Source organism: Lissotriton helveticus, chromosome 4_1, assembly GCF_964261635.1.
Source record: "Lissotriton helveticus chromosome 4_1, aLisHel1.1, whole genome shotgun sequence".
Classification (NCBI taxonomy): domain Eukaryota; kingdom Metazoa; phylum Chordata; class Amphibia; order Caudata; family Salamandridae; genus Lissotriton; species Lissotriton helveticus.
In genome coordinates, this window is record NC_136063.1 from 407,405,092 (window position 1) to 407,430,068 (window position 24,977).

The window sequence follows — 24,977 nt, forward strand, 5'->3', positions numbered from 1 at the left end:
GATAGCGGCTATATCCGGGGTTTTTTCTAGGTCTAGACTTGGTTGTGTATCTAGTGAGAGATGGGACACTGATAAATCTACCGTACCCGGCAGACTCTGTCTGTGGGCATGTATATCCGCATTAATTATTGCGGGGGTTTCTAGAGTGACCAGACCCTTTGGTTGGTCGGGAGTTTTGGCTGTATCATAGTGGCCCATTGAAGATCTTTTTGCTAGGGCAAGGTCTTGGGACACTCTGCGCTCCATCGATGTAATTTCTTGCTCTATGAAGGTGTTAGCCCTTATTATGAAATTATCCAGAGTGCCTATTTGTGGTATCCCCCCGCTGCCGTTTTACTTCTAGTCCCACTGTGCACATAATTATCAATATCAGTAACTGGCAAAAGTCTGTAAAGGGTGTATCCAGATGGCAAACAAGGAAATATAATATAATACGTGCACGTAGATTTAATCCGATCGCGGAGTCAGAGGTTAGAGGGGTGGCCCAGCCCGGCCTTACACGGTCTCTAACGGGCTACAATGGGCCCGCCCTTGGCCCGGGCTTTGTCCCGCGCGCGTCCCGCGGTAGCGTGGTGGGCCAGTCTTAAATGGGGAAAGAAGGAGGGGTCACGGGAAGAGGCGGCAGGTGCGCGTGATGTTCTAAACGCACTGCCCTGTGGGCCTCGCAGTCCCGGACCCCCGAGTCCACCAGCAATTCAAGGGCAGCAACGTCAGTCCCAGGGTCGGGATAAGGCAAGTTGTCCTCCAAGAGTTCAGCTCCCAAAGTATCAGCAAAATCCGACTACAAGCGCACCCGCGGAGCGGGGGCCGCAAGTTGCGATTTAAAGGGCAGGAGACTCTGCAGGGAGGGGTCACGGGAAGAGGCGGCAGGTGCGTGTTATGTTTGAAACGCACTGCCCTGTGGGCCTCGCAGTCCCGGACCCCCGAGTCCACCAGGTATTCAAGGGCAGCAACGTCAGTCCCAGGGTCGGGATAAGGCAAGTTCTCCTCCAAGAGTTCAGCTCCCAAAGTATCAGCAAAATCCGACTACGAGCGGTAATGCAATATGTCTCCACTCTAGTAAAGCCATGGGCCACGAATGGTTATTTTCGTTTTTTGGATGCCTTAACATATGTTGTGTAAGCCAAATGTAACTGCAACAGCACAATAACAATGTCCTACATTGCCTTCTCTTTCTCTGTATTGTATAACAAAATGTTATTTTCTAATAAAAATTGTTGAAATAAAAATAAATCATCTCTCCCACACATCATATGCAGGTGTTCTCTCTCATAGTCGTCTCTTTTAACATTTGCCGTTGCTGGCGCTGGGACGCCCCTTAGCTGGGGCAGCTATGCGTTCTATAAGACATGTAACATGACAGAAAAGTAGGTGGTTTTTACATATTTCAATGTATTGTAAAATATAACATTCTTTGGACGTTCTTTTTATTGTGATTGTATTTCATGCTGAACTCGAGTTTTGTTACACATAACAATACAAAGAATCACCTAATTTATCGCGTAGAACGGTTCCAGCCTTCTACTTGGTTTCCCATATATGACAAGACATAGATTGTTAGATTTATTTGGGTATTGATCGAGTCGGTAGTAGCAGCACCGGGAGACACCTTACTCGTCGCCGGGAAGATTCCCTGAGGTCTGGGAGACTCTTGCAGCACACACAGTGCGAGCCTGTGACTGATAGCAGTGTGTCTGTCAGTCAGTCAGTCGGTCGGTCGGTCCCAGGACAGGGGACCGGCGCTGCGTCGTGTCTACGACGCTCTCACAGACACACGGCGTGACGGGCGACCGGTGGAGAATGATTTCCGAGGCCTGTCGGGGTTGCTAAGACAACCAATGCTCTCTTGGCTCCCGCGTAGCACGTGACCCGGACTTTGACGTCAGGCGGGGGCGGGCCCCGAGCAGGCACTGCCCCAGAGGCAGGCAGCAGCGGGCGTCTGATGCTGGAGTCGGATGCGCCAGGTTCTTCCATCCTCCGCCGCCGCTGATCACACGGGGAGCCGGGAGAATGGACTACTAGAGCCGCCCACTGATTGCATACCGACGGCCAGGTGAGAGTGCACCGCGTGGAGCTGCGCACGTCACCCGTGGGTGCGAACCGCGCGCAGCCCCAGAGCCGGGGAGTGCGCGCGTGCAAGGGGCTCGCCTTCACGCCGCTGTGTGCTCGCGCCGGTGGAGCAACTCTCGCTCATTGGGCTGCTGTTTATTTGTTTCCTGGAGCCGCAGGTGTGAAGGGGGGATTTGATGGACGTGGAGCCGCGCTCAGTCTAACTGACACTGTGCTTGGGCTACGAAGTTTTTGTGTGTTTGATTGACAGATCCATACCCACGGGGTGCTGGTTATTTGTATGGTGTCTGCATGTTGTGTGGTGGAATGGTGCTAAGTGCGTGTGATGTGCTCCTCAGGGCCACGTTGAGTGTGTCAGCTGCCCGCGTTGCGTCTGTGTGGAAGGCATGTTGAGAAATAGCCCTGTACTGTAGCGAATGCAGGAGAAAGTGCAACGAGTGTGTAGTTGTTTTTACTGTGTTGACGATTTCGTGAGGTGATTGATGGCCATCACCGTTTTCAGATCCCGCAGGCAAGTAGTTGTGTGTCTGCTACCATACGGTGTGTGCGCACATATCTGGGTGTCGGGTCACCTCCTTGCCGTAACCTCACGCAATTTCTTCTTCCCTATTGATAACCACACATAAGTTCTCCGCTTCTCAGTTCCAAACAAATGTGTGGCAAAAAATAGTTCCCTCTTTGGCACATCGGAAGTTCCTTGTCATTTCTAGTGCTGCCACCAGCCCCGCGCCACGCCCCTTTCTAGTCGAGCCTTCTCTGCTGTGGGGCACAGTGTGGCACACTACAGCCCCGGGACCCACTGCCTGTGAACGCGATGCTATTTTTCGAAGGTTCTGCTCTAAAGTATCAGTTGCAGCTGATTAGAGTCACAGATCACCGTCTCGAGTCTTTTAGGTATCCTTTTGAACATTGGACGGTTTGTAAACATTGCTTTGTATGACACACCCCACTTGCATTCATGAAACAACTTTTTAACGTTGTCTTGTATGCGTCCGTGTGCGTCCCCTCGGGGTGCGCGCGACTGTCCCAGCAGCAGCTCCCACCACGGGCACAGAGGGGATCACCTTTCAGGTTGGGAGGGGCTCAGGCAGGACCCGTTGAGTTTTCGTGCCTTTTTGATGTCGCAAAATAAAGCGAGGTCTGGAGCTCAGGACAAGCGGCAGGAGAGGAGCGGAGCCGCCCCCTCCGAGCCTCCTCCCTCCCGGCCACGAACGCACGAGCCATGGAGCTTTCACACGCTTGGATTAGTGCGCAGCGCCCTCCTCGCCCGCCCTGTCAGAGAGACGCAAAAAGTTAAAAGATGAATCTAGCCGCCACCCGCGGTTTCCGGCGCAAGGAGTGCAAAGCGCGCTTCCTAATTGGCTACTGTTTTCTGCAGAAATGTTGTACGAGTTGCAGTGCCTTAAACTGGGTAAAAAAGTAGGCCGCCCTGCAGCTGGTCGTGTCATGAGTAACCGGCATACAGAGCCCTGTTCCCAGTGTTTTGCATTGGTCCTGCTTCTGAAAAAAATTATCTTTAGGCACCGCTGTTTTAAGAGCAAAGGCGCTTGCGTCTTTCAGTGTATGTAAACGGGAGTTTTCTTCATTGTTTTCCACAGTATTGCGCCCCTGTAACTGGTAACGCGTTTTGTGTGCACGCTTGTCACATGTCGCGGACCCAGATACAAAGCAATAATGGAGCGCTGCGAAGGGGGGGAAAGGGGGAGTGAGGCGGGAGAGCGACGCGATGAAGAGTGGGCTGGGAAACAGCAGGGAAGATCCAGAGTTCAGGGCTTAGGAGGGGGGACTGGTTGCCTGGTCCCCTCATGAGCAGCTATGGGAGCGCCTTAACGCCTTGGGGTGGGCGCCCTCATGCCACCGCTCCACCCCAACCAACACAGTTGACTGTTTACCTCATGCCAGTGCTTCAATTTTACTCATTGGAGAGAATGAATGGGGTGCTTGCATGTAGCACCCTCCCCTCGCTTCGATGATGCGTCACGGTGCCAGGGAACACACGGAATTATATAGTTAAAAAACAAAACAAACAAACTATGGCTTGACTTCATGCGGCGTGATATTTATTCAGAAGAATACTTCGCGGGAGCATTGAAGGTGGTAAACGGTATTTCCGCGTTTTTAAAGTGCATTTACCACACCAATATGTGCACCTGCGTTGCAGTGCACAGAGGCCCCGCGTCTCACCGCTGTACACGTGCACGTCTAGCTGTGATATCTTCATATGGCTCTTTTAGTCCGGTGCGTTGTGTGTCTCTGATGTTGATGCATGCCAGCCGACTCCCCTGGAGCTTCTCTTTGGCAGAGACAGCCAGCCCTCAACTAAGAGGTTATGATGTCTATTTTTATGAAATAGCATGCAGATGTGTCCATGTCGGTTGGGCATGTTGCAGCAGTGTTTCTGTGTGGCGCGGATCCCGGTCTTAGCAAGTGGCACGGAGCTATTTATGGATATACTGCAAATCATGTTTGCTGGGGTGAATATCTGGCCGAGGGCGGATTCCAACATGAATTTCATGTAATATGCCCATCTCATAGCACCAAGAGTAATGTAAAAGTGTTATTACTGTACGTGGCTCGTCTGGTGCACACACAGCCCACTTTTGTGTAATTCAGCGCCGTAATTCTCTTCTCATGTTCTAAGCTAGTCATGGTGCAGGCCTGGCATCCTTCAGCTGTTGGAGGCTACCACAACCCTGACATCCCTTATGTACGGGGAGCCAGTGGAGTTTCCTGAGGTGGGGTGAGATGTGGGTTTGTCCGGGAAGGCAGAGAATGAGTCTGGCTGCTGTGTTCTGTATGGTCTGAAGTCTATGAAGAAAGTGTGCAGCATTTTCTACGTAGAGCATTGCCCTAGTCCAGTCGACTGATGATGAGGGCTTGTGTCACAGTGCATCTCGTGTGTAGGGGTAGCCACTTTAACCTCTTCCATGCTCATGACGAGCTGAGCTCGTCATGAGGCACGGTTGAGCTGCACTCATGACGAGCTGAGCTCGTCATGACCGTTGGAACGTTCACACGCGGGGATAATAATTTCCCCGCTGTGCTGAACGTTCCAAAACGGGTGTGGCTGTGACGAGCTCTGCTCGTCATGAGTGCAGCTGCACTGTGCCTCATGACGAGCTGAGCTCGTCACAAGCACAGCGGCGCCGCGCGCGGTCACCCTCAAACACCCCACAGCAAAAGGGTTAAGATCTTATGTAGCATGTGCAGAGTGAGGAAGCAGGCGGAGGAGACCAGTGTTGATCTGTGATTCATGGTGAGCTTGTCAATTATTCTGAGGTTTGTGGCATGGTTGAAGGGAGTGGGTGCAGGTCCTAGGTCCGATGGCCACCAGGAGTCGTTCCATGTGTTGCTTGCTGCTGTTGCCAAAGATCAGTACTACCGTCTTGTCTGTAATCAGTTGTAGGCAGTTATATGTTCTTCATTCAATCAGCGACACTTGTCATGCATTTGTGGAAGTTAGTTCTGGCGGTGGTGGCGTCGTTGGTGAGTGAGAGGAGTTTGGTGTCATCAGTGTAGCAAATTATGTTTAGAGACGGTGCCAGCTATTTTTTAACTTTTACTGTTTGCGATTCGTTTCCACTACTCTTTTGCTAGCAGATTCCACCAACCACAGTTCTTTGGTACAGCATCACTGTATTTCCCAAAGTCTGCATTGATGGCATTAGTGTTCAGTAACTGTACCATCACCGGTTTGTCTTTGCTACGCTGCGGTCACTGAACACCTCAGAGTTGATGCATGTTATGCTATTATATTACAGTCTCATTTATGTGGCACTTCATACCGCAGACGAGGCGGCAAAGTACGGTAGCAATTAAGTACCGTGCTATACCATGGGTTGTGCTTGTTTGGAAGGATGCTGGATCATTGTCTGGCCTACATGGGAAGTGTTTTGTGTCATGCACGATGATCACAGTGATGCTTTACAGTTGGTAGAAACAGATGCGTTAGACTCACTCAAATTCTTACATTTGGCTTCATCATAAAACAATTATTTTAAAAAGCGTAGATTTCATTTGTCTGCTCAATCTTTTGTTCTGTGTAGGGGAGTTCTTTCCATTGTCTCCCATACTCCTGGAAAAGGCCATTGTTGAAGTGATGGCGGGGAGGGGAAGGGGTCGGAGACAGGGGTCACATGAATTTAGGAAGGGTCAGAGAATCTGTTGCTTTCAATGGTAGTTTCTGCCAAGTGATGGCAGGCTGCTGGCGCGAGCGGGAGCTGAGGCGGAAAACACGTTGAGTAAACCTTTTTACTCCTTTCGTGCACTGTAGCACCCTCTTCACAGTACAGGAGCAAGGTGTGGAACCAGCCACAATCTTACCTGCGGGACTTAACACCTAGCTTGTTCCCAGTCTTGGAGAGCGTTCCTGTTTATATTAATGAGACCTCTCACATTAGGCCCCGGGGGACAGTGGACATTTTTGCACATGACACGGCACGTGTTGGCATATATATAATGTCATTAAATAGCTTACTCCCACTAACATGGAGGTATTAAATACTGAAACATCTGCTTCCAGGAAGTCATTTTCTGATAGAATGGAGGCAAGCGGAGAAGAAATGAACATTCACCAGGGCTCCCTTGAGATGCAGGATCCCAGCGTCTAAGAGGATAATCAGTACAATGACCTAAATATATGGCAATCTGGAGCTTGTTTTTGATGTTCGACCACGTCAATCTCTCCTGCTTTGGCCATCTCATTCCAGTTCTGAACCCTTGTGGAAGCAAAATCAGGCTAAATTGGGAACATTTCCATAGCATCGACTGGAAACTGCACACCAAAACATCCAATTATTGTAATATGGCTCATGCGGTATTATGTTCATTAGTCGCAAGCAGCATATTTTGTCTTCTACTTGCAATGCTTGAAGGCACTCTGTAATACCCAACCAAGCAAGAAGTATGGCTGGGTATGACAGAGCGCCTTCCAGCATATAGGCACAAGACCCTGTTAATTTGCTTTGCCACAGGGCTGTCTTTACTTGAGCACCGTTTTGTTGACTGAATATAGCTTTCTGATACCATTCGTGCAATCTTCTGGGCAGTACAAACTGGCCTAAATGCTAGTGGACAAAGGGGAAAATAAATCCAGCGCATTGCTGCCTGCAAGTGCAGGAACCATGAACCCCCTACTTACATTATTGTTTCCTGTAAGTCAGGGATGTACAAAGTAGGTCCAAGTGTGCTTGAACTATGACATATTTTCAGGATAACCACCAACAATGTTAACAATTCCCATTTAAGTTCACTATATTTGTATTTGCCTGCTGGACGTCCAGAAAATCTGGCAACATTATGTGCTACCAGCCTTGAATCGATCACTTCTGGTTAAGTGTGCATGGACTATAAACATAGGAAGAAGATCTTTACTCACAGGCTGAGAGTGACCTCATGAGCCTGTCGAAGTGTAAGGCTTAAAGTGTGACGTCCTGCTGGATAGTTCAGAGCTGACTTAGCTGTTACCACGGCCTCTGGAATTATGACTTGGGGGAGGACCACATTACGTTACAGGGTTGACCAAATTATACGGCAAGAAAAGGTAAATTATGTGGTGTAATGTGGCACATTTTGTCATAGTATTACTTCATTATTTTGTACTTTTTACACAAGCTAACACTGTCTGTGCATAGATTTCATCGGCTAAATGTAACAACTAAATACAGCAATAATCAACAGAAACCTAACCAGACAACCTTTGTGAAGGACCTTGCATAGCACTGGAACACACTGCCACTTTTTTTTTTACTTTTCATTTGTTTCATCCAGAAGCATTGTTTAGTTAATCTGCAGATTTGATGCAGCAGATGATGGGTTATGTGGCACATCCATAATAATGTGGAAAATGCTGCAGATGCAGAATCCCATAATTCGAGTGACCCAGGCTAATGCACATCGAGAACCTTCTGTTTCTGTTAAAAGAGCAACCTTTCGCTTCCATAAATGTGCCACAGGCTGTAATCCTATCATGCAACATATACCGGAAGATGGTGGGGGCCACATGCCTGGTAAAATCAAATGTTTGCCTTGGATCAAATGGAGTCCGTTTTCAAATCCTAGCACGCTTAATCTTCTTGTGCCTTTGAAAAGAGTTAGTCAATATCTGCAGGCAAAAACCCAAGCCGCCTGATCAGTTAATCATACAGTGGAGCTCTGGAAACACTGACAAGTGTAGCCTATCATTTGAAGCGGTGCAGAGGAAAAACAAGATCCTTTGTTTTTTTAAGAAAAGGAGGTGTCGCTATGCTAGGGGGTGAAATTGTGAAGGGACAAGTCAAAATTCAAATTACACACTTTTAGTAAAAAACAGTGATTTATGTAAAGTCACGGATGTGACCTGGACCCACTCCTTGACAAGGTTGGCCACCTGTAGGCAGTGGAGTCTAACCCAACCGTTAAAGCGCCAGAGGCTGGGATTGTTTGCCAGCAGGCCTCGTTTCACTTTTCACCCCTATGATTAACAGTTATTTGTCTTGTCTGGACGCCATGTTTGTTTGCTCACTTACACAAGTTTAGAAGGAGTCTCACCCGTTCATTCTTTTTACTTCTTTCAAACTGTTTCCATTAAAATGTGAACATATTTCTCTTTATTTGGCAGAAAACAGAAACTTTATTTTTTGTTCTGAATAAAGTCTATTTTTTTGTCCAACCAACGCACGCTTTCGTGAATGATGTTCTTAGGTTATAGATGAAATGCAGAAAAGGGCAGCTGAGTTTCTGTCTGTTTCGGTTGTTTTGTGATTAATGCATTACGGTTACTTGGCAAGTGATGATCTTTTCCCGACCATATAAAGAGCATCTTGATCGATTGCTGTTGATTGCTTAAGTAGATGCGCTGAATAATTAAATACTCAAGCAGTTCCAAACTAAGGTCGTTCAATGATAGATAACTTTTGTGTATGGTGAGCGGTGCCGCAGCAGTGACTGCATGCAATGAAAGCCGAAGCCCTTTATTTACAAGAAATATTATTAGTATGAATGGTTGTTGCAGGTTGGCATTTAATGCACATGCTGTGTATTGTGAGCTACTGTAGTTACTTATCTCTTTTGTTTTGAGGTAAAATAAATGCGATTCAAGCAATATTTATGTGGCAGGGAGTAAAAATATTTTTTAATTTAGTTCACGCGCGCTGTGAAAAGTATGAAAGTGAGGGAGCTGTTAGTATCTGAAGGACCTCAAACATAGAGGTTGGCAGCTGGGTCCTAGTAATTGAAAAAGATTGAAGAAGTCTTCAACGCAAACAATAATTACTCCAAAATACACAAGTTAATTGCACACTAGAAGCAATACCTCCAAGGAGCTGAACACATAATTGGGTGCAGAGGCCACAGAATAACAACCACGCCCATCCTAGGAGTGTAATGCAAACTAGACCCTGCACACCCATATTACAGTTACAAACACAATTGCTACTTTTAACTTTCAAAGCGGATTGTGGAGGAGGGTGAACTAGAAATGTTGGTTTTGTGAGCAGCTGCATCATGGGAGTGGAAGGTCTTTCTTTACAGTGTTGTCCATCAGGTGTTAGAGAAGTGGATTGTTGAGTTGGTAGCCCATAACCAAGAAGAAAGATGGTGGGTGATTTGTAAGTTAGATAGTCCTGTGTTTGGAAGGATAGGTGGCTTAATGGGCCTGTATCAGAGTATGGCCAAGAGAACCAAGCTCTACTCAGGGCATCAGTCTCAGAGGGACTGGGCATGAAAATTTATGCCAAGAGGTGGCCATGATCCAGTGAGAACCCGTGGTTGCTGCTCGTGGACACCATTGAGGTGTTTGCTGCAAGGCTGCTTCCCTATAGCCCAACACCAAGAGAAGCATGATTAAATGTCTATTTAACTCAAAACCGATCAGTGGGCTTTCTCTCTTTTTTCTGTTTCCATCAGAAGGGTGGAAATACTCTCCTTTGTTGATTGCTTGTATGATGGTTCAAAGGAGCATTGTATTGAAACGCGGCTGGGAAACTCTTGGTCTGGTGGTTTAGCCATTAACCTTGAAATGAAAGAAGCATGTTATCAGAGTGGCTGGTGTAAAGAGACAGCTGGACAGAAACTACTTTCAATGTGCGTTAAGTTGTTATGGGACTAATATTTAAATTTTCTGTTTAAGGTGTCATGTCAAATTTTTTGTTAATGCCTTGCGATAGATTGAAATGTTGTCATTAATTGCAGTTGCAACATACTCTTTAGTTGTAGTCGCCGGCTAGACCATATTTGTGATTCTAACTTCGAATCATCAGTCATTTGGCTGACGAATGAAAAGTAACAATTATATTGCTCGCTATTGCCAGGTCTTGTACCTTTATCGAGCACCATAGCAGTTAAATTCTCAGTTTCACTAAAAGTGTCCTGGAAAGGGCTCTCCCTCAGAAGCAGTTTAGCTACATGATTGCTGGCCACTCTGCAATTTCATGCCAGATCGATAAGTCTTTTGCTTTTGATGAAATATGGTGCTTTTAATTGTGGGTGCCAACTTTTGATTAAAACTGGGGGATCAAATTCATCTGATATGCGTGTTTACTGTCATCCTTCCCACGCCCATCTATATTGCTTCTAACATATCTTAATTCTTTGTATCCTGGTTTTTCATATCTGGAAATGTTTATTCTCACGTTAATATGCTCACGTCAGTTCGATGTTTTCCGAGGACCACTTCATGTGCATACCCATTTCTTCCACCAGATGAAAATGACGCCGTGTACCAATACCTCTTTATTACATGATGCGGGACTCCCGAGATCCGTACCATGCCGTGTATCATTGCTGCCTCTATTTTGTTACCAGTGTTCGAAGACCTGTTTTATAAAGTCATACTTGAAGGCCATTTTTGGACAGAAATCATAGCTGCAGAATGTTAGGTCCTTCAGACAATGGCCATTAACCACTTTCCACTGTGCACCCCAGAGCGAATAATATGCTTTCGGCATTGTCGGTTGAATGGTGTAGCGTCTTTGACCCGTTATATCATATGATTAGATGGAAACACATAAACACATAGACCTCCACTTCACATGCTTTGAAAAAATGATCATGCCATTCTGCAGTTTGACCAATAAATAAACAAAAAATAACAAGCATTGGCAATGCCTCTAGGTCTTGTTTTGAATTAGTTGTATGGTAATGTGAAGCATCATAAGTAGATAGCATGGGGATGAATATGTATTTGTGTGAAAGCAGCATCTTTAGAATTATGTTGGTGTAAATTAAAAAGCCAGGTAACCGCTGCACTGTCAAACCAGATCTATAATTTCATGAAGTTTGACTGCCCTCCTCCCATCTGTGCTGCTGTCGGAGAAAAGCACCATAATTTGCTTAGTTATCGAAGTCACTTTAAGGGCATTACAATACATGGGTGTTGCCCCGAAAGTTTAAGCAGCTGAATAAATAAACAAATATTCACAACTATGTGGAGGAAAAACACTTTTTTTTGGAAGCGCACACCGTCTGCCTAATCAAAGCATAGTCCCGGCTCCCAACGTGTGGGTGAAGCAAAGCCCCTCCCTCTCCCGGTGACGCTCTGCCAGGCCAGACCATAACAAGGATGACATTCTCTTAATAGAAGAGTTAAAATACATGCATTACAATTGAAAATTAGTGTGACAAATGTCAGCTTTGCTAGCTAGATTTTATTGCTGCCTAGTTCAGTTTTTTTTCTAGGATACCAAAGACAGAAGCTGCAAGTTTAACATTGCCTTGAGGAGTAGGTGGAACATTAAATACGTTGGAGCAGTAAACAATGAAACATTAATGCTCTTGACTCTTGACTCTTGAGTGTAAATAAAATGTTACTTAACTTTCCCACTTGCTTTCTGCAAGCACAGGGTGGTGAGTTAACTGCGGACACCTTTTGTGATCTTTGTCTTAAAGCCAACTTATCCTTGCATCCTTCTAAGTTGTATTCAATTGAATGCCATTAAATAGGGTTAATAACATATCTTATTTTTCATATCCTGGTTTTTAACACCTGTAAATGTTTATTCTCTCTTTATTTAGTATGTCCCCAAAAGTCTGTTCTGTGCTCTCTGAGGACTTCTTCTTGTGTATACACATTTCTACCACCAGATGAAGCTGAGGCCATGTGATAATAACTCTTTATCATATGATATGAGACCCCCCCCCCCTGCCACCAGAGCCGTACCTCTCCATGTCTCATTTCTGCCTCTGTTATTTACAGCGTATATAGATGGAAAACGGACATTATTATTATTATAATATGTTATTGCTCTTGAGCTCCTCATAGGTTCTCTCTGCTGACACACCGAAGGGTTTTCTGTTGGCTGCTCTCCTGTTATTTTCTAGCTCTGCCACCCTTAATTGCATTGGGATGGTACAGTTCATAGTCCAGTCTTGAGTTCCTGAGGGTGCACTTTAGAAAAAGTTTTAAATCTGTGTGAAGAGATTCCCCCCCCCTTCTTTTTATTGCCACCTGACTGTTTCTCTGTTGATTTGACGAGAGAGAGAACACTGCATCTGTTCTAGGGCAGTGGTTCTTAACCTGTGGTCCATGGACCAGCAGGGGTCCGCAAAGCCTATTCAGGGGTCTGGTTCACTGCTGCTTAGAAAATGAAATAATATTAACAGATGAATAACGTGTATTTAAAAAAGAAGCAACATGTAAAATTGGAAATGATAACATTTGTAAGTTATCCTGATACTATTCTAAGAGTTACTCTGGGTGACTCGGATGCTGAACTGTAGGCAACACATTATGAATCCTGTGGTACACCCGGAGACATTGTGCATGAGGATGGTTCTGCTGATCGTATCTGGCTATAGTTAGAGAGCAAGGATTGGAGTGGTTCCCTGCTCAGTAATCCATTCAAGTGTTCAGTCACTTAGTGTCCTCTGTGGCTGGAAGATTGACGCGAATCACGACTCATTTTCGATCTTCGTTTAAGGTGGAAAGGAACCTCTCTGAAGGCATTGTGGGTGTAAATGCCTCCATTCTCCATGTACTTGGAGTTGTTTTGTTACCCACCTTTCCATGATTTCAATGGGATCTAGTATTTGGCCAGTGAATTATTGCATTTATCAATTTGCTGAGAATGATTCTACTGAGTTGGGAGTCCTTCCTCGTGGATGTGCTGTCCTTTGCAAGAGCAGGAAGCTGTGGTTTCTTGCACAATTTGCAACGCTTATGGGGCAAGTTTGAACTTTTGTCTTGATTGTAAAGCTTCTGAACTTTGTTTTTCTCTGAAGGTTTGAAGGTGATTTTAATAGAACGGATAAGAGATAGACTGATAAGAGAGTAGTGAAGTGAACTTGAGCTGTTGGTCATGGAGATTTGGGACATTTTAGAAAAGAATTCCTTATGTTCCTAGCCGTATTTGTGTGTTTTTTTTATCTGTGTGGATTAGCAAGCTACTGATAGACTGAATATGTTCCTTGCTTGTTTTGGATGTTGTGGATTTGTTTTGTGAAGCAAGGGGTGGCCCTCCTGATGGCCTTCCCTTAACTACAGTAATGTCTCTTGCAATGGGTCCTTCATCTTCTGCACCTTCTCTAAAAAATTCTGAGGTACAAAAATGCAGGCAGCATTTCCTACTTGTTAAAATGACTTCATTAACCACACTTATTAAGGTTTTTCTTTCAAAGACTTGGAATCCATTATGGGTTTGTACTGTATTAAATGGATGGTAGTAGGAGTTAATTTTCTCATGTGTTACTTTGTCCTAGGTTTCAGGTGTGATTTGTAGTCGAGAAACCTTTTAGAGCAGTTTTCTCCCTATGCCCCATATGTTCCACAAAGCAACTTCAGTTAACCCGCCAATTCTCCACCATTGTTCACTCATCACTGTCGTGTGTCCAGTTGAGGGATTACGAAGGTCCTCCCTGGTCTGAAGGTTTAGTGCCTCCGTGATGGGGTCTGATGTGCATGTACTGCTCTAGAGTGATGCACAGCACCTTGTAGAAAAGAAAAACATACATTGAGTACAGTCCAAGCCACTTTGAAGACATTGACGATGGGTATTCTTTTTAAAATTGCATTGGATAACTTCTTTAGACTTGGCCGAGGTACACGAAGACCCGTTCACTTTTTGCATCAGATGGCGAGGGGTTATGTGTTCACTGAGCAACAATCTCAGCCCAATTTTTGTTATTGCATGTGTCCTGAGTCCAGATTACTTGAGCGCCTGCAAAACGTTTTCCAGCTTCCTTCCGTGAGAGTGGTACCAATGTTTAGATCCAGATGAATCAATGTTGGTCTTACTGTTTTCTCTAAAAGTGCATTTCACTTCATGCATTTGTATTTGGACCTGTTGTTCACTATTGGAGTTTTTTTTTTACTTGTTTTTATTATCCTTTTTTTTGTTTAAAATAACACTACAATGAAACACTGAGGCAATAATGATAGACAAAGAGAATGATTCAAAATCACAATGCATATAGGATTTCTGTTTTAAAAGGTTAGATGGAGGCCTTCAGGAGAAGGCATTTGGAATGCACCCTATTACAGGCAACCATTGCTGCTTGGCCTAAGCTCTAGATCTATGCTGCGGAGTCTTAATTGGGACCTGGAAGCCTTGTAGCTCTTTTCTGCAGCGTAAACAAAAGCATCGTTTTTGTAACTAAGCTGCTGTGGGGAAATTATGTTTAGTTCTCTTCGCTACCATGAAAGCCATACCTGCACATTAAGGGTTACCACTATCCTTTGTATATATTTTGTTCAAAATAAATTATTGGTAACGTAAGTAACACACATTTATGTTGCCATGCTTGTTTTTTGGTGTTTTGGAACACGTTCAGGTGGAGATCTACTTCACCACCGAGAATTTCATAGAGCGAATATACTTTCATGCGTGATATGAAAATGATTCTGTTTTATTGTTAACTAGTTTTCATTGACTAGCATCATGGCTTCCCTTGGGGTTACTTAACAAACCATGGCAAAATGAGGAAAAGGATGTGCATAAATTTAGTGTTTAACTGTTTTACCTCTGCCCCAAATCCCTATTTTCATCTCCTGTATTCTATTCACAGAGTTGCAGAGCACATAAACGTCTCATGAAGGGTCTGATTTGTGTACATGACAGGTCTGCAATACATTTAGCGACCCCCTTCGACTGGAAGAGCAACTTGACCCATTTGGGTAAGGCCTATTCCTGTCTCCACTCTCCCAGATACATTCCTTTGGCGATTATTCTGTGGGGTAGTACTCCACTAATAAGCGGAGTCAAGACGGGAAAATTAGATGAGCACATCCTTAAAAATAATAGGGGGACCATGTCTACAAGCTAGCTCCTAAAACTCCTTTGAAAATCCAGCTAAAAGTTTTAAGGGTTCGCTGTTTCGGGTGTTGCTGTAAACTGAGCAAAGACAATGCACGTTATTTTAAAGACTCTACCAAAGAGACCTGCTTTTGTTCCACCTAAACACGTGGACCGCTCGGCACCCTTTATGTCGTATATTTTAGTGTCCACAATGCAGCCAGAGCACTGGATTTTAACATGCCGTCAACTATTCTCTCTTGGCTCGAAGCCATCCGATCAGCTGGTGCCTCTGACTGGAAGTGAGTTCCTTTCACAGGTGCGCAGCACATGAACCATTTCACAGCTTTGAGTGCCACAGGGACACTGTAGAAGATGCTGCAAGTCAGGTGGTGTCGCTCGCACATGGCATGGGGTAGGAAGGCAAAAAAAAGAGTTCCTTAGTTTTGTCAAAGAAAAACATCAAATGTGGAAAATGTGTTTGTGTTAATTCAACCGTGGTCAAGCTCTTGGATAAGCAGCTGGGAATACAACATTAGAAAGAGGCCTTCTGCACGTACCAGCGTGGTCTAGTGTGATGGCCTAGTGACATAAAACCAAACTGTGTTATTGGAAGTGTCTCCCACAGTCTTGTGGTTTTTAGTAAGCCATTACCCCACCTGTTGGTACTCCTTTTATACTTGAAGGATGAGCAGATACTTTTGTGAGGGAGTCGTTTTGCATGGTTTCTGGGAGAAGCCTAATTTCGGAGACCACCTCCTCCTAAGCGGCTTAAGGAAATGATTACTGGAACAAATTGTGATGGAGAAAATGTCTTACTGAAGCCGACTTTAAACTCCATTCGGAAAGGAGTTCTTTATAGAAACCATGACTGAAATTATTATTAATTCTAAGCAGAAATTTCTGCAGGTGACTATTTCAGAGGAAGCCCTAGCACGGAAGAGACGTAATAAAAGTTGAAATCTGAGACTGAGTGCCAACTCTGAAACGGGTGCTGTCAGGAATCCACTTCTTTGGTTACTGAGGAGGATGAGTAAAGTCTGATTGCCCTCTACCCAAACTTCCAGTTCATCTGGACCTGTGCCTAATTTGGGCCGGTGATTTCCGGTGGGGGGGGGGCTCCAGCAGTTGTTTTTGGGGGCTGGCACTCATTTATCTGCACTAGACATTTACCGAGAGCAAGGCAGGAAAAATTAAAGCGGAAAGACAGAGGAAGAAAAATACATAGACAGTCACAAAGTGAGAAAGCAGGAACCTGCAGAAGTGAGATACCAGTGAATGGGATGTCTGTTAGCAAATTTAAGATGAATTAGGTGGATTTAGGAATACACACATTCTTGGAAATCTGTGCACACACTTTTAGTTGACCAACCGTGTGTTTAAGAGCAAAGCTTTAAGCACCGGCACTATTTCATTTACAAATTTAGCACTGATCTGGACACAGCTATTAATGGGCATTGGTTTGTCAAGTTTCCCCAATCAGCCATGGCTTACCATTGGTAGCATGGTCGAGCTCTGTGCTTAAACCTTACAGGAGCTGATGCATAAAGCAAGACTTAACATAACATAACAAGCAATAAAGAATGTAATGTCTAGACAGAACAAATCCCAAGAAGTAGAATGTATTATTAGACCAGTTTCTTGACAAAATGAACAATGATAGCCCTATTGGTATTGCATGGTTTGTCAGATCCTTGTAATATACTTTAAAACAACCAGTCAGGTTCGTGGAAAATTAGCTGTAAAATTGGCTTTTAAATATTTTAGAAAAACGAAGCTCTGACGGTGGGCAATTAAAAGTTTCCCTGAGTAGATACATTGGGGGCAATTATGATGTTGGTTTGATCAACACAGACATGCCATCGTGTCGGTCCCACCGACATCTCTAACCTCGCTCAGACCGCCACATTGGGATGCGGTCGGTCCGACTGCATTGGCCCTAGGATCGACCAGCAGCTTCCGACCGGCTCAAGGAGCCAGTCGGGTGGTCGGTCCGATTGCATTCCCTATAATGGAGGCGGTGCTTTCGCAGGCACCACTGTGGGAATTACTATCCATCTTTCCGCCAGCCATTTCACGTTGTTTCTTCTGACGTGAAATAGCTGGCGGAAAGGCTTTTTTGGGGCACCTAGCAGGGCCCCTGCCCCCCGAGGCTCTCAGCTATAGGCCCTGGGGGGGCACCTGTGGTACCCGCCTAAACATCCCTGCATTGTGTGGCAGGCACCATAGGAGTCCCCCCTCTACCCCCCAGTGCCTGCCGCAGGGTGCAGGTATGTTTGAGAACATGCCTCTTTGCATTGGAGCTTGTGCTGTGGCCCTTCTCTGGGCCACAGCACAAGCCTCATTGCAAATAGGCATGCTTTCAAACTCTTCCATGGCAGTCAGTTCCTAACTTGGCGGGCGGAACCACCGACTACTGGCCCTAATGTCTTAGAATGTCTCAAAAAGGTACGGCTCCCTGGAGACAGGGTGTTGATTGAGAGCCTGGTTCCTTTAATCAAACAATGCTTGTCTCATTTGCGATTCTAGTCCGCCCTTAAAGTTGGACTTTGATATTTCCGTATCGAGGTCTCCAAGTCTCAAATATTGCTAAAATAGTTTTTGACGCTTGCAGTATGTTTTGCTGATTTTCTTTGGATTTCTTGTAAGCGTGGGTGAGTTATAAAGAGTAGTTTGCTCAGTCTTTGTCCTACGTTATGTAGTGCATTGAAAGCATGGGTGAGCAGCTTGAACTTCTATCTCTTTGCTACAGGTAACCAATGGAGTTTCCTGAGGTGAGGGGCGATGTGTGTCTGTCTGGGGAGGTTGAGGATGTGTGTGGCTGCTCTGTTCTGGATAGTCTGGAGTTTCGTCATGAGTTGGGCGGTGATTCCTACGTAGATGGAGTTGCTTTAGTCTAGTCTGCTGGTGACAAGAGCTTGCGTGACTGCGTGAATTAAACTTACTGACATCTGGCAACTCCTGCTGGTTCATGTCTCACATAAGACTTATATAAAATGCTTAAGAAGTCATTGCATCTTTAAAAACCACACTGAGTTCTATAAGTAATTTAACCTGTAATGCTAAATCCTCATCTGAGTATTCCCAAATATTATATTTATTATGCTAATGACGTGGAACCTTATTTGATTGAAGCCCACCAAAAGAGGTTGCGGAGTTTAACACCTTTGGTTGAGGAGAACCGAGACCCCCCTCTTACTTTAATTGACCCTGCCTGCCAGAGGCCGGGTGCCAAAGCTTCGGATGGATTTGTATTCATGGCCTTAAGCCTGCGGTACAGGTAACCATTGAATACAGAAGTTACATTTTAGAGTCTTTTTGTACTTGGGCAGTTTGCCCATTTTCAGAGGCTTGGTCTCTCCCAGACTCCAGGATCCTTTGCGACATAGGATTGGATCCCGGAATTGCTGAAAGCATTTCCTTAACACGTGAGCCTACCTTTGTACCACAAACTGAACCAAGCCTGCAGGAGACTGGCATTTCTATGGAAGCCAAAGTTGCTAGGATTCTGAGAATGTCCTGAGGCACAGTAGTTATTGATCGGTTCACAGAATGCCAGCTACCTTGTTTGCTATTAGGAAAGATGTGCAGGCGTGCTGTAGCTATGGGGTGCCCCTTAAAAGTCCTTTCAGAAAAACAGAGGATGGTGGAACAGCTTTTGAAAAACGGTATGATATTGTGCTTGATTCGCGGGTTAAACAGTTCATATTAATTTTGCTGGTGACATGTGACTGGGGGTAGAAAGATAGCCAGAGGATCCTTCAGAAGATGTTACTCGCTCTGTCCCACAAACAGCCTGCAAGCATTTTCAACTGAAATCTAATTTTGTGTAGCCTTGTATCTTTATCCGTGGAACTGCTCTAAAGTCCGTAGAAGTTTCTGCGTTTTTAATGCAGCAGCATTTAGCACCAGCATCTGCTCCCATGGCTCCGGCAGGGGTGCTGTTTGACCAGCATTGGTAAGGTAATTTGTACTACTCCAGCTTTTGTATTGGGTATCTGGCATTCACTGGGGTTTTTCTCAACACCCGTCTGATTCTTTCAAGGAGCTCTGCCTTGAAGTTGGTCTTGATGAACATTCCTAAAAATAAAGAACTTATTTTAAGCCTGATAAAGGATCGTCCAACAAGGAATACCGGCTGTGTTAAGGCCAGCCTCATGTGCTTGCTGATTGGTCCTGCTTGGTGACGTTGTGCCACTTAGCTCCACCCCCCAACTTCACTACGGTTAAACTTTGTGTATCAACTTTACCCCCCTCCAGATCTCTATCCACACCAATAACTAAAGCATTCTGATAGGATTTTATTTTTTATATTACCTTTTATAATGTGAATGTAAAAATGTAACTGATACCAACATAGTTTAACCTGTAAAAACAGTGTGTAGTTGAAAGTTGACTACTGAAATTGGCAAGTTCCTGGTGGTCCCTCTGGGGGACATTTGGACATTCTTATACACTTTTCCTATTTTATTTTGGACTCCACATTCTTGTAATTTTGTTTCGTTGGAACAGTTGTTGCTTTTTTAACAACTTTTGATCTCCTGCATAAATGTTCTCAATGTATTCCTTTATTTTTAAATCTATGCCTTAATTGTATTAGGACCCCAAGTGATTTATTTCACCGTAATTGTTGTTTGTGTACAAAATGACTTCCAAAGTCCAAGAGAAAGCTAGCAGCAGTGAGCTTTGAAGCGTGATTGCCTCTGTAAAATTCTCTGTTAGGACACTGGAAGAGCTCAGCAGCAACTAATCTCTCTTCCAAAATTCAACGGTGAGCGAACAGAAACACATGCAACCTGTCTGGGGTTGCTTGAGTTTCTGTTCACAGGGGATGTTGCCAGGCAGTTCGGACTGTACTGTTGTATTGGATCGGGACTAAAACTGATTTGCATATGGCTGGTCTCTCACTGGAATTGTACAATAGGCAACTAATTGATGGTCTGGAATGCAGCCTAGCGATTGCCAATGGCTGAGACTTTGGCAAGTGTTCCTCCCATCACCTTTTCTTTTACTATTTTTCCTGTATCCTGCCAGGGTGTTGTTATATGTAGGTATTAAAAAAGTTAAGTGTGAGGAACATCAGAAGTGCTTGCGTTCTGTTCTCTCTGTTAGTTCCTGATCAAATCCATTTTAACCTTGGTGGAAGCTCCATTAAGTGAGTGTAACTTTCAAATTGGTGCGGACAGGTTTGGCTACTAAAAAAAAATAACTCCCCCAACAAACAAGAATCGACAAAGCCAAAAGGGCTCTCCAATGCTAGGACTGTTGGCTTTGCCAATGTGTTTTTAGCCATGTTGTACACCAGCAGGGCTGCTGTTCAGCCGGGGTAAAAGATAGAATTGTGGAGTGTCATTGAAGAGTGGAATGGTGTACTGTCATAAAGTAGAGGGCTGTAGAATGGAGGGTCGTAGAGTAGAGTGACGTGAAGTAGGGAGGCGTAGAGTTAAGTGGCATAGAGTAGCGAAGAGTAAAGTGGCATAGAGTGGCGTAGCGTAGAGTTGATTCAGAAAAGGGGGTGGTGATGAACAGAGTGCCTGAATTAAGCAGACCACTCTTACCCAGTCCAAAAATCAGGGCTTGATCCATCACCGTAGCGTAGAGTTGACTAGAGTGGAGTGGCAAAGCGCATAGTGGAGCAAAATGTCAGTGTGGTGTGTCAGATCATGATATAGAATGTTGTGGAGTTTCATAGAGTGGAGTGGAGTAGCGTGTTGTAGAGTAGGGTGGCGTAGAGTGTTTTGTAGTGGGGTGTAGTAGAGTGCAGTGGCATAGTGTTGTGGAGTCGTATAGTGTGCAGAATGCATGGTGTGTTAGTGTACTTCCATGAAAGACAGCACATTTTCACTTGAAATGACCCTTATATATGCACAGAAATACAGTTTTACTGATAAATCAATACAGCGCACAAATGATAATGTGTAGAAATGACATCACCTAATGTATTGATTTGTTTAGATCATATTTAAATGTTTCCAGCACGCATCAGAATTGCAAAACAAAATGTGCTTCATTTGTGCTCTCCTAAATTTGCAATATTTACACAGTTCATTTACAGATATTAAATTTTTGTTGTGTGCTTGAAAAAAGCATTTCCATTCACCGCCTCTGATTTTCAGATTAGGCCTTTCACTTTAAAGTCAGAAAAAAAAGGTAAACGCCAAGCTCTCTCAGAAGGCAGATCCTGACTCTTGACCTCTGCCTTTCAATCCACAGCAAATGTGACCAGATCTAAATTGTATACAGAAAGCCAGCACTCGTGGACAAATACAGTGAACAGGCTATGCTCTACGGGAGTGACAGACATGCTGGGCAGCCTAAAATAAAAAAAAAGCCAGCAAAAGGAAAGGAAGCAAATATGAGTTACGAACCACAAAGCCAATGGTTAGCAGTGGACGGAATGCATTCTGTGGTCAGCTTTCAGAATGTCCCCATGAAGTCTTTAGCAACCAGACAGCTGTGCTGTCTGGTAGGCTATGACCTAAATTGACCCTGTCCGACCTTTAAGTAAAGGCAGTGTGTTCTTTTTAAGGAATGCAAAAATAAGACATCCCCCCCCCCCCCCCCCCCCCCCCCAATGGTGTCCCTCTCATGTGTGCGATATCCGTGGGTATGCTACATACACGTAGCCAATGTGAAAGCAATTGTGGGATTTTTTTTACTGTTGCTCGGTTCGTTTTTAGAGGTGTCTTAGTAGCTGGCTTGCAGACAGGTTTAGGTTTTGAGATTCAGAGCTTGCTCCAGAGTTTGTGATAACTTTGCAAAATATTAACATTGACACATCGCCTTTTCTTGCCGTGCTACTATCTTGCCTCGTGTTATCAACTTGACATTCGCTTCTTTTACAGGTCATCAGGCAGTTTCACTTCTTGTTCGCTGTTTGTCTGTGATACAGGAAGTAGGTGTTCACATTCCTTTCCTCAGATGTTGTGGCTATGACGCAGTGCGTTATATCATAATATGGGAAAATAGTTAACAGGCCACATTCCGCATGTTTTTGTTGTTGATGGGACTGCCTCCCCCCAACACCCCGCCTACCCCAAACCCCTATTAGTTTCTACAGGTTTGACCTGCTGGACACTATAAGGGAAAATTGCAAGGTGTTATAAATATCCTTCAACTCGTAATTCCAATCACTGTACAAACGAGAATTTAGCCCTACATTTGTAATGACGGACTTGGTCTTTTTAAGCGAGGCAGCTGTTAATTACTTGGATGTTTGCCTTAATATGGAGGAGCGGCGTGTTCTGTGACACTCTGGCTTTAAACCCACGACTTGCTCGCCTGGAGAGTGGTCGTGGGAAACATTTTACTTCCTCCACAACCCCTACCCCCCCTCCCCCCGGAGGTCAGCGGTAGTTTTTAAGTACTTCCACTGCTTGGCTGCTAAGTGCTGGCCCCAGAATGTAATTGCTGCTGACAGCCTGTTTCATGCAGCAAGCAGCACATGTCCTGATTGAATAGAGTTAATTATGTTCCTTTGTTTTCTCAGATATGTGGACTTGACATGACGTCGAGGGGGGTTGCTCTGCCGATGGCTTTAGCAAACATAAACTGAGTTACAAAAGATAGCCAGCACAGACCTCCCTGTGAGGTGACCAGTGTTTTATGCCGCTCAGAGCGATACCTGCATTTCTGCTAGTCAGAACTGCTGTTGTTTTTGCATGCTGGTTCCTGTTGTGCCTTTGTGTACGTTGTATAATTGCCTCATCACGTGTCGGTTATTTGGCTCTGTGAAAGCTTACTTGGCATACATTGAAGGGGAGTGTAGGTTTGGTGCCACTTGACTCCGTATGTGGGAGTATAATGACCCAAGTTGGGGGGATTGGTGCAAGGCGGGGAGGTTTGTAGCTTTAACGCCCTAGAACGATACATTGCCGTTTGCTGAACATTGACCTGGCTCCTGTTTATAGGTTTGTGCATGTTTTAAGGTGATGCAAGGGATTCTGGTTTCTCAATGTGTCTGTCATTTGTCACTTTACCGCTATCTTGCTATGCGCTTTGCTGGTGGTATATGAAGCGTAGTGGCCAGTGAGGGCACTAGCCCAGTGGGGCATACTGTCTGATGCCAGTCCAATCCTGCTGCCAGGTGTCAGACTAATAGGTGGATGCCTGATTGCTGGAGAACTCTTGCTGGCATGACCGTGTGGTCTAAGGCAAGGGAGCCTTGTATTGTGGATCAATCTACAAAAATCAGCAGAGGTAAACATTTGGTCAGCAGAGATGTCCCCGGCACTGAAGTCCTTTGACCCACAGATAGAACCAGATGAACACTGTTTGGTTGGCTGTTTGGGAGGATGGTCAGGCAGCAGAGTGCCTTTCTCCTCTTTACAAGGTCAGAAAGAATTGTACAATCTCAAATAGCCCTTTGCACTACAAACAAGCGTTGACAAACCCAATAGGTTTAACCTACTCGAGGCCTATTGGCTATGTCAGTGTCTTTTAGCCATGTTGTACAGTAGTGTGTAGATTAGAATTAAATAGCATGATGTGGAGTGGCATGGTGTAGAGTAGAGTGGGGTATAATGGAGTCACATAGAGTAGAGTGCAGTGGCAAAGAGTGGATTAGCGTTGAGTGGAGTGGCATGACATGGAGTAGAGTGGCATAAAGTAGAGGTTCTTGGGGTAGAGTGGAGAAGGGTAGTGTGGCATAGAGTGGCACATTGTAGAATGGCATAGAGTAGAGTGCCGTGGCAGAGTTCAGCGGAGTAGAGTGGTGCTGATCTCGGCTAAAGACTCTGATCTACAAAGTCTGCAGGTGGTGCAAAATACGGCTGCCCGTTTGGTGACTAATGCTCCCAGGCGAACTCCATCTCTTCCCCTACTCTTCAAACTACATTGGCTTCCTATTCAAAAGAGAATCCATTTTAAAGTGTGCTGTCTTGTGTTTAAGAGCCTTAACCAGATGGCTCCTATCTATTTGGCCGGAAAGTTAATAAAACACATTCCATCTCGCACACTGCGTTCGGAAGGAAAAGGCCTACTTGTTGTTCCTCGTATTAGGCAATCCAGACTAGGCGGTAAATCCTTCACTTACATTGCCCCCACGTTACTGCCTTTGGATCTTCGCCTGAATACCAACTATTTGGCTTTCAGGAAAAAGTTCAAGACTCATCTTTTCTAACTTCATTTCCCCATTGTGTTGTACCACTTTTTGTCCTCAGTGCGGAGATACCCCATTGGGGTGAGTCAAGCGCTTTATAAATGTTTTAAATAAATACAAATAAATTGAGTACAGTGGCGTAGAGTGGTACAGAGCAGAGTGATGTAAATTACAGTGGCACAGAGTGGTGTACATTTCTGTGGCACAGAGTAGAGTGCAGAGATGCAGAGTAGATTACAGTGGTGTGGAGTGCAGCGGCCTAAAGTGCCCTGGCCTAGAGTAGAGTGGGGCATAGTAGAATGTAGCGGCATAAAGTGCAGTGACATAGAGTAGAGTGCAGTGGAGTAGTGTTGTAGAATGCAGTGGCATAGAGTAGAGTGGTGCAGAGCGGATTAATGCAGTGTAGTGGCGTAGAGTGTTACAGAGAAGAGCATAGTTGCATAATGGTGTAGAGTAGTGCAGAGGCATAGAGAAGAGTGGTACAGAGTAGAGTGCAGTGGTGCATTATAGAGTGCAGTGATGTAGTGGTGCAGCGGCTTAGAATGCTGTGTTTCGTCAACTGCGACTAAACTGCAGAGCTGCTCTGTTGCTGATTCCCTGTG

General features: G+C 44.9%; 1 protein-coding gene across 2 annotated transcripts in view; it reads left to right on the top strand.

The window, feature by feature from the left end:
- The first annotated feature begins 1,894 nt into the window (after positions 1–1,894).
- NCALD (neurocalcin delta) overlaps positions 1,895–24,977 on the top strand; it is a 312,032-nt gene continuing 288,949 nt past the window's right edge. Inside the window, exon 1 of one of the 2 annotated variants that reach the window (XM_078686938.1) lies at positions 1,895–2,053. The gene's annotated coding sequence lies outside the window, so the exon portion shown is untranslated. Of the gene's footprint in view, positions 2,054–18,854; positions 18,944–24,977 lie in introns of those variants that run through there. The other variant, XM_078686940.1, reaches the window with a different exon arrangement.